The sequence below is a fragment of the Podarcis erhardii genome (assembly GCF_964252035.2).
Source record: "Podarcis erhardii genome assembly, chromosome: 7".
NCBI classification, from domain to species: domain Eukaryota; kingdom Metazoa; phylum Chordata; class Lepidosauria; order Squamata; family Lacertidae; genus Podarcis; species Podarcis erhardii.
In genome coordinates, this window is record NC_138511.1 from 80,805,956 (window position 1) to 80,814,940 (window position 8,985).

Sequence of the window (8,985 nt, forward strand, 5' to 3'; positions counted from 1 at the left end):
AGATTTCCCATGAACCTCAACTGGTAGAGTTGAAATGAACCGGCTGAACCCGGCCCTGTTCTCACAATGGCCAACCAGATGCCTGTGCAAAGCCTCAAAGCAGGACTTGACATCAAACCATTCTCCCCACTTGTGATTGTTTTGTATATTGTTTAATTATATTGATATTTAATTGTTGTTCATACTTCTCCTTCTTTTCCTTTTTTTTAAATGGTTATTATTCTTACCTGTAAACCATCTTGAGGCCCATCAGGGAAAAGACAGAATAAAATAAACAAATTGTTACGAGGTGGGGTTTTTGGGGGGGAGGGTTGGAGGGGTCCTAAAATGTATGCCAAAGGGGTCCTAAAATGTATGCCAGACCCATCTATTCCCTGGATCCAGTAAGTGTTAAAAGTTAGTCAATTGGCAGAATAGTCAAACCATGTTCCTGGTGAGCTGATGGGGTATTAAGGGGCTTTGTGCAAAACAGAAAATGGGTGGGGGGCCCTCCTTCAAGAAACAAAGCCAGAGGTGAGAGCAGAGTTTTGCAGTGATGTGAGACAGATGTTAAGACAGCAAGCTGGAAGACGACAGAGAGATAAAGCAACTTTGGTGTCCTATTGTGCCAGCAGCGTTTAGTCATGCTGGCCACATGACCTGGAAAGCTGTCTGAAGACAAATGCTGGATCCTGCGGCCTGAAGCAAGATGAGTGCTGCACCCCACAGTCACTGTTGACTGGCCTTAACTTTCCGGGGTCCTTTCACTTTTACCTTTTACCTGTGTCATAGACAAAGGCATGATGATTATGGACTACATGTTTTCCTAGGATTCCTAAGATTTTAAGGCACAAGGTTGAAATCCCTTATTGGAACACTTGTCTGCCCCTCACAATCAGTTTCATACCACTGACAGTGAAATCTGGCAAAATGCTTGAGGTTCCAGAAACCTAATCCAATTTTGCTGCTGAGCTATGAAATCTAGTGTAACCTGTGAGGCCTCATTTCCACAGGGTGGTGAAACTGAGGCTGGCACAGATTAGGAGGGACGTGTCCTTGGAGTTCTTGGGAGGGGAAAGAGATTTAATTTGCTTTCAACACTGCTTTAAATTCTGGTATAGTGCAATTAGAATTCTAGCAATTTGTGACACTGTGCTGAACTGCTTGTTCCTGGGTGCTGGCAAAGTGCTCCTTATCGTGGCCTATACTTTCCTCCAACTAAGCCTCATCATGCTTCCCTGTTTGGCCCACTCCTGTTCCTGACTCTTCGGCTTTCTAGAATGATTAAGACACTCCTCCAGGAAACAACCTTGGAAGAATAGACATGTTATGGGTATCAAAGTCCATAGTATCTGGTTTTAAGAACACTGAAATACAACTGAGAACCTTATCAGATCATAAGCTGATATTTAGTATTATGAAATGCCAACCAAATACCACTTTTAGATGGAAGCTGAATGACAACTTATTAGAAAGACTGGAATAATGCAAAAGGGATTTAATGTTTGACTGACTTCTTTGAGTTAAATACAGGGAAATGTACAGATTTAAATACAGTATGGCATACTGGGAAGGTGATTATTAAAGGCTCCTTCAAACAGCAAAATGCTTATCAAAAAAGGTGAAAGATCAAAAGACATATTAAAAGAAATAGCAAACTGTGAAAACTCTTTAATTGACAAGCCTGGTGATAATAAAATGTTACAAACTATTAGACTGTCATTGTTATTAAACCCATAGCTGTCAACTTTTCCCTTTTCTTGCGAGGAATCCTATTCGGAATAAGGGAATCTGCCTTTAAAAGGGGGGAAATTTGACAGCCATGATTAAACAAAGAGATGGAACAAAAGTTAAAATGTTTTAAGCAGAAGCACTTCAAAATTGACACTTCTGTAATGATGTCAACTCCTGTCCAAGACAGGAGGCATCTTTCTAGTTCTGGGAATGTTTTAGGCAGAGAGATGAGACTGTTCATAATATACTTTTCTATTTGCTTTTGAGATGAATACTTGCTTTTCCTACATTCAGTGCAAAGATGGCTCTAGGGGAGCATGACTGGTGCGGTTGCATCAGGTGTGGAGATTCTGGAGTCGCTGCAACAGATACTGCAACTATGACATGCAACAAAAGGTGAGAGATGGGTGGGGGGTAGATTTTGGTGCACAGGGTGCCACTGAAATTTGAGGTGCCAAAGTTAACCACTGTCAAGTTTCATCATGATTACTCCTCTCTCCTTCCAAATTCGCTTCCCCATATGTCTGTTTCTTTCTGTTTTCCATTCTCATGTTCTGCATCTGCCCCTTCATCCAAATACTGTACATGATTATCCAGATCAACAGCTCCTTGTTTGGGGATGAGGTTTTCCAAAGGATTATCTTGCTGCAATCCTACAGGTAAGTAAAAAATAAAACAAAATGAAGCTTCACTTAATCCAAATTGAAAGAGAGTTTGTTGACCCCCTTTTTTTTTCACTTTTCCCTTCTTGTCTTTTCTTGTCCCTGATCTGTGATACAATTTGGAAGGGTGATTTATAAATTAATGGATTTTTTATATATCTTCAGAAAGGGAGAGAGGAAAATAAGACAAAAAATATTATATACTAATAGAAGTTGCAGCAGCAGTGGTAGTAGGCTGGTAGTAGGTGGGGGCACATTGGCCAAAGGAGAAGGGGGCAGGGGAAGAATTGCTGTGGCATTTTATACAAGCATTCCCCCACTTATGCATGATCGACAAGCGTGACTGCATATGCTCACAGTGCCAGAAAATAAGTACATGAAGAAATAGAATACCAGGAAATGGTGAGAGAAAGCAGGAGAGTCCTCGTGGCTTGGGAGGAGACCCTCCTAGGAACCTGAAGTAGACTTCAATGAGGGTGGATGAAGCCCCAAAGACAGTGGAGGTGCAGTGGGGCTTTGTTTAGGCTGCTCAGCCTCCCTTCTTAGCAGGTGATGCACATGGTATTGCAGAAGTTTCTGCTGCTTTCCCGCACATCCTCCTATCTCCAGGCACCCCAGAGCTTCAGCTCCAGATATTTTGGTCTGATCTGAAGAGAGAGCGTGAGTGCAGGGAATTCCTGTGTAAGCTTACACAAAATGGAAATGCTAGTCTTCACACAATATATGAAAGAAATATCTGACTTCTCTCCTTTGGCTCTATGGTCCTTTTTTGACCACAGGGGTATGATGTACCACTTGCAACCCCCTCTCCTGAGCGCTGTGGAGAGGCATGCAGGGGCAAGCCCATTATATGTCAACAGAGTCTTTGGGGGGAAATCACAGACCTAGTTCACATATACACTCACCTTGTATCATCTCTAGTTCTTTGGTTGTCCAGCACTTAATGACGCAGCTGAATGCATGATACATGCATCCATAGATACACCAAGGACCAAATGGTGGACCCAAACACCCAATTTTAATTAGACAGAAAAGATTTAAACTCACTTAAATAGCCATTGAAATAATGCTCAAAGCAAAAGCCATTGTTAATCTTGCAATGCAACATGTAAGAGTCATAATAGCCACAAAATATTTGTCACTTCTGTGAGGAGAGATGAGGAAACATTCAGTGGCACCACAAAGTTGCTCATTCCATGAGAAATGGCACCTACATTCACGGTTAGAAATATGACCATGATCTCAACCTTTGTTGGTTGTAATCCAGCAAACTAAATATGAGCAGCTTTTATCTTCTCAGGATCCACTTGCAATAGTGGGCCACGTGGGATGAAAGCATCCAAAACTCTCAGTAATGCTCACAAAGTTTGTAGAGCTCTGTAATGTCTTTTTTTTTTTAAAACTTTATTAAACATAACTTTTGTACAGAAAAAAAAGAAAAACGAAAATACTTTAAAAACATGTCTCTCATATAAATACAAGATATCAAAATATAAAACAGACTAATATAACACCAATTTTATAAGTCAGACAAACATACATACAATATAGTGTATGGATACACTATATTGGATACAATATAGTGTATGGATAGAATATACAAACTCCCTAAGAGAATAAGACCTCCAACCAGCTCAGCTTTGGGTTACATAATCATATATAGTTTCTGCATATATTATGGGATTACTCACAATGCCGTAAGCATTAACAATTATCTACTGTTACAATGTTAATTCCTAGATTATTCTTAATATAATTTAAAAATTTGTTCCAATCGTTTTTTAATTTAGTCATTTTATGTTGCCTAATTATTTGTGTTAAATTTGCTAACTCTATATATTGAGACAGTTTCACTTGCCAGTCGTCAACCGAAGGTATTTCTGAGGATTTCCACTTCTGTGCAATTAAAATCCTCGCCGCTGTAGTAGCGTATTGAAAGAAGGTTTGGTCCGCATTTCTTATCTCATCCTCTATCATGCCCAACAGGAACACCTCAGGGGTTTTGGGAAAATTATATTTCAAAATCTTCTTCAACTCCTCATAAATTTGTCCCCAGAATGTTTTAATCACGTCACAGGACCACCAGACGTGAAAAAAGGTTCCCACACTGTCCCTACATCTCCAACATAGGTTGTCAGCATTCCTGTACATCTTTCCTAACTTCGCCGGGGTCAAATACCAGCGATGTATCATTTTTTCTAAATTTTCCCGAAGGGTTGCACAAGCTGTGAACCTCAAACCTTTTTTCCACAGTGTTTGCCATTTGGTATAGTCCACCTTGTGCCCCAGGTCCCTTTCCCATTTTACCATTGCACCTTTCACTACATCCCCTTTGGTGTCCCACTCCAATAGTTGTTTATACATTTTAGAGAGGAGTTTATTATTGCTTTCCAGGATTTCCACTTGGTATTTTGATTTTTTTTCGCTCATCCCTAATTTTTTGTGTTCTCTCCACAATGCATTAATTTGATGAAAGTGTAACCATTCCTTGATTTTATTCTTCAACTCCTCATAGGGCCTAATTTTCCATTCCTCTTCCGTTTTAACTAATAAATCTTCATATGTCCACCTTTCACCTGTCATATTTTGTTTTTTAATTTTAACAATATCGATCGGGGAGAGCCACCAGGGTATGCCCTTTTCAATCACCTTCTTGTATCTATTCCAAACATCTAGTAGAGAGCCTCTGATAATATGATTGGAAAAGCCCCTGTGGACCTTCCCTTTCTCCTGCCACAGGTAGGCATGCCAACCAAATCTTATATCGAAGCCCTCTAAGTCCAATATATCTGTGTTCTTTAGAATGGCCCATTCCTTTATCCAACAGAGGCATGCAGCTTCATAGTAGAGCTTTATATTCGGGACTGCAAAGCCGCCCCTATCTCTCGAATCCGAAAGGTATTTAAACTTCACTCTAGCTCTTTTCCCCTGCCATATAAACTTGGTCAGGATTTTTTGCCAGTTCTTAAAACAGGTGGTACCTTTAATTACTGGAATATTCTGAAATAAAAATAATAACTTCGGGAGGACACACATCTTTATTGCAGCCATCCTTCCTGTCCAAGACAATTTCAACCTGTGCCAGGTGTCTAAATCCTTCTTAATTTCCTGCCAGATCTTATTATAATTATCTTCCATTAAATTTATATTTTTTGGGGAGAGCCAGATTCCTAAATATTTTACCCTATTCACAACCTGAATTCCAGTATTTTCTTCCAACCTAGTTTTTGTCTGTGGATCCAAATTTTTTATCAAGATTTTAGTTTTTTTCCTATTGAGTTTAAATCCTGACAACTTGCCAAAATCCTCTAACAGATCTAGTGCACAACTCGCACTGACCAAGGGGTTCTCCAAAGACAGGACCAGGTCATCGGCGTACGCCTTTAACTTAAATTCCTTTTGCCCTATTTTTATCCCACTTACATTCACCGTTTCCCTCAATTTATTTGCAATAACCTCTAAAACCATAATAAATAACAGGGGCGACAAGGGGCAGCCCTGTCTAGTCCCCTTCATAATCGGAAAAGGTTTAGAGAGATTATTATTAATGATCAACCTGGCTCGTTGTTCAGAATATATAGTCTTGATGCCATCCATATAAGGTCCTTCTATTCCTGCCGTTTTCATACATTGTAGTAAAAACTCCCACGAAACATTATCGAAGGCCTTTTCGGCATTGATGAACATCAAGGCCACCGGAATATCTGTTCTCATATCTAAATATTCAATAATGTTCAATATATGGCGTACGTTGTCTTTCTGCTGCCTGTTTGGTAAAAAGCCCGCTTGATCTTTATGAATATATTTCTTTAAATATTTCTTAAGTCTGTTAGCCATAATATCAGCAAAGATCTTATAATCACAATTAAGTAACGAGATTGGCCTATAATTTCTTATATCTGTTTTTTCCTTCTCCGTTTTTGATATTAAGGTAATGAATGCCTCCCTCCAGGTGTCGGGGGCCCTTCCTCCTTGAAGAATATTGTTAATAACATCTGTAAGCACAGGCGCAAGATGTTCCCCCAGGGTTTTATAGTATTTTGATGACAAACCATCCGGCCCTGGGGCCTTGCCGGGCTTCATCCTATTAATGGCCTCCTTCACCTCCTCTATAGTGATATTTTTATTAAGTTGCAGAGTATCATCTTCTGTTAGATATCTCCCCCCACCTTGGTCCAGGTAATTACTTATATCCATGCTGTTTTCCTCTCCTTTTTCATACAACTTTTCAAAATATTGGATAAACCTTCTTTCTATCTCATCTGCGTCTTCCGTCGTGTTGTCCTCCGTTGTAAGTTTATTAATCCCATTTTGTTTATTCCTTTTTCTTAACTGCCACGCTAGTAGCTTTCCCATTTTATTTGCCGACTCAAAATATTTCTGCCTCATGTTTTTGATTTTCCATTCAACCTCCCGGTTTAATAGGGCCGAATATTGGGCCTGTAGTACTTTAGACATTTGAATACTCTCTTTATCCCCCGGGTTTATGATTAATTTCCTCTCATTATCTCTTAATTGGGTGAGAATTTGTTCTTTCTTTTGTTCCCTGAGTTTTCTTCTATGACTATTTTGTTGTATTAGGAAACCCCTAAGGACCGCTTTCCCCGCGTCCCAGGTTATATCTATAGGGGTGTCTCCATTCAGGTTTAGATCAAAGTAGTCCTTCAGAGTATTTTTAGCCCTTTCCTTAACTTCATCAATTTCTAATAGGTAGTCATTCATTCTCCACCTATACTGTCCTCTTACTGCTTTTTTAATTTCCAAGACTAAAGGGCAGTGGTCTGAAAGAGTCCTAGGTAGAATTTCACATTTTATTACACTCAGCGGAACTGTACTTGACACCCATATCTGATCTATTCTGCCCCAGCTCTGGTGGGGCTCTGAATAGTGAGTGAACTGCCTTTCAATCGGGTTTTTATGTCTCCATATATCAATCAATGCCAAATTCTCAACCATATCATTAAAAGATTTCGGCAGTTTCCCTCGGTCTAGCCTCCCCTTCTTTTCACTTCTATCAATTTCTGGGACCGGTACTCCATTCATATCCCCCAATAAGATTAATTTATGGTCTTCTAATTCTGATAACATACGTTCTAATTTCTTAAAAAACTCCATTCTGTTCGTATTAGGTGCATAGACCGTAACTACATTAATTTTTTCTCCCCGATAGTTTAGTTGAACTCCCAGTATTCTACCCTCATCATCTTTACAAATTAAAGCAGGTGCCCACTTTTCTTTAACATATATTACCACCCCTTTTTTCTTACTTGTCTCCGAGTTGACAAACTCTGCTCCCAATCTTTTATTCACCAAAATATGCTTGTGCTTTTTAGCAATATGGGTTTCCTGAAAGCAAATCACATCATATTTCTTGTTTTTCAAAGCTTTCTCAATTTTATTCCTCTTAACCCTTTCATTCAAACCATTCACATTCCAGGACAAGAGTTTTAATGTATCCACTATTATTAAAAAGACTCTCTAATCAGGCTCTCAAATTATAAACTAACGCCTTTGTTCTCTGGAAGTTCCTCTTCTTCCGCCGCCTCTTTCCCCACCGCGGCCTCATCTTCTTCATCTCCTGATTCCATCCCCTTCTCCTCCTTCCCCAGCCGTCTCTCTTGCCCTTCCTCTTCCTCTTCCTCCTCTCCCCCCTCTCTAGTTCTCAATCTGGATTCTACCTTCCCAAGGTCCTTCTCATATCTTCTCATAAACTTTTCCACCTCCTGTAAGTCCATCAATCTAAATTTTTTATCTTTATAGAAAAAGGTAATCCCCTCTGGGAATTCCCATCTAAATTGAATACCATTCCTTTTCAGGACTGCCACCAAATACTTGTACCCTTCTCTTTTGCGCAACAGCCTGACTGGAATTTCTTTGTAAATAACGATAGGCCTGCCGTCAATTCTTAATTTATTATGGTAACTCATTCTTAAAATCCGATTTTTCATCTCCAATGAATTAAGAATCACTAAGCAGTCCCCCAGGAATCTGTTTACTTTTAAATGTGGAGGTTTTGTCAGTCTAAATATATTCTCTACCGTCATGGCCATCTCTTCCTCTCTTATATTCAACCACCTAGAAAGCTCTTTAATCATTTTCCCTTTAATATCCTCATTTCTTTCTTCAGCTACCCCCCTAAATTTGAGGTGTAGCTGTTTTTGACGCATTTCAGACATGGCCAGATTGTCCCAAATCTTATCTTGTGATATATTTATTTCCTTTATCTCCTCTTTCATCTTAACGGATTCCTTTTTCTGTTCTCTCATTTCCTTCTGCAGTTTTTTATTAGATTCCTCAATTATTTTGGACTTCGTGGATAGCTCTTGAATCTTAATTGAGAGTTCTCCAACCGCCCCTTCAATCTTCTTATCAATCATCTCCTGTACTTCTCCCAATTTGTTTTCCATATATATCTCATTTTGCTTAAATTCCTCCTTTATTCTTGCCCATAAATTATCCAAATCCTTGATTTCTTCCTGACGAGATGATTTTCTATCCCCCGGGGTACCCCCCCTCTCTTCACTTCTTTCCCGTCCTTCCACATCCTTATTTGCTCTCTCCTTCCGCAAGCTCACCAGTAACACAAGTTCCCCCCTCCTTCCCTAAACCC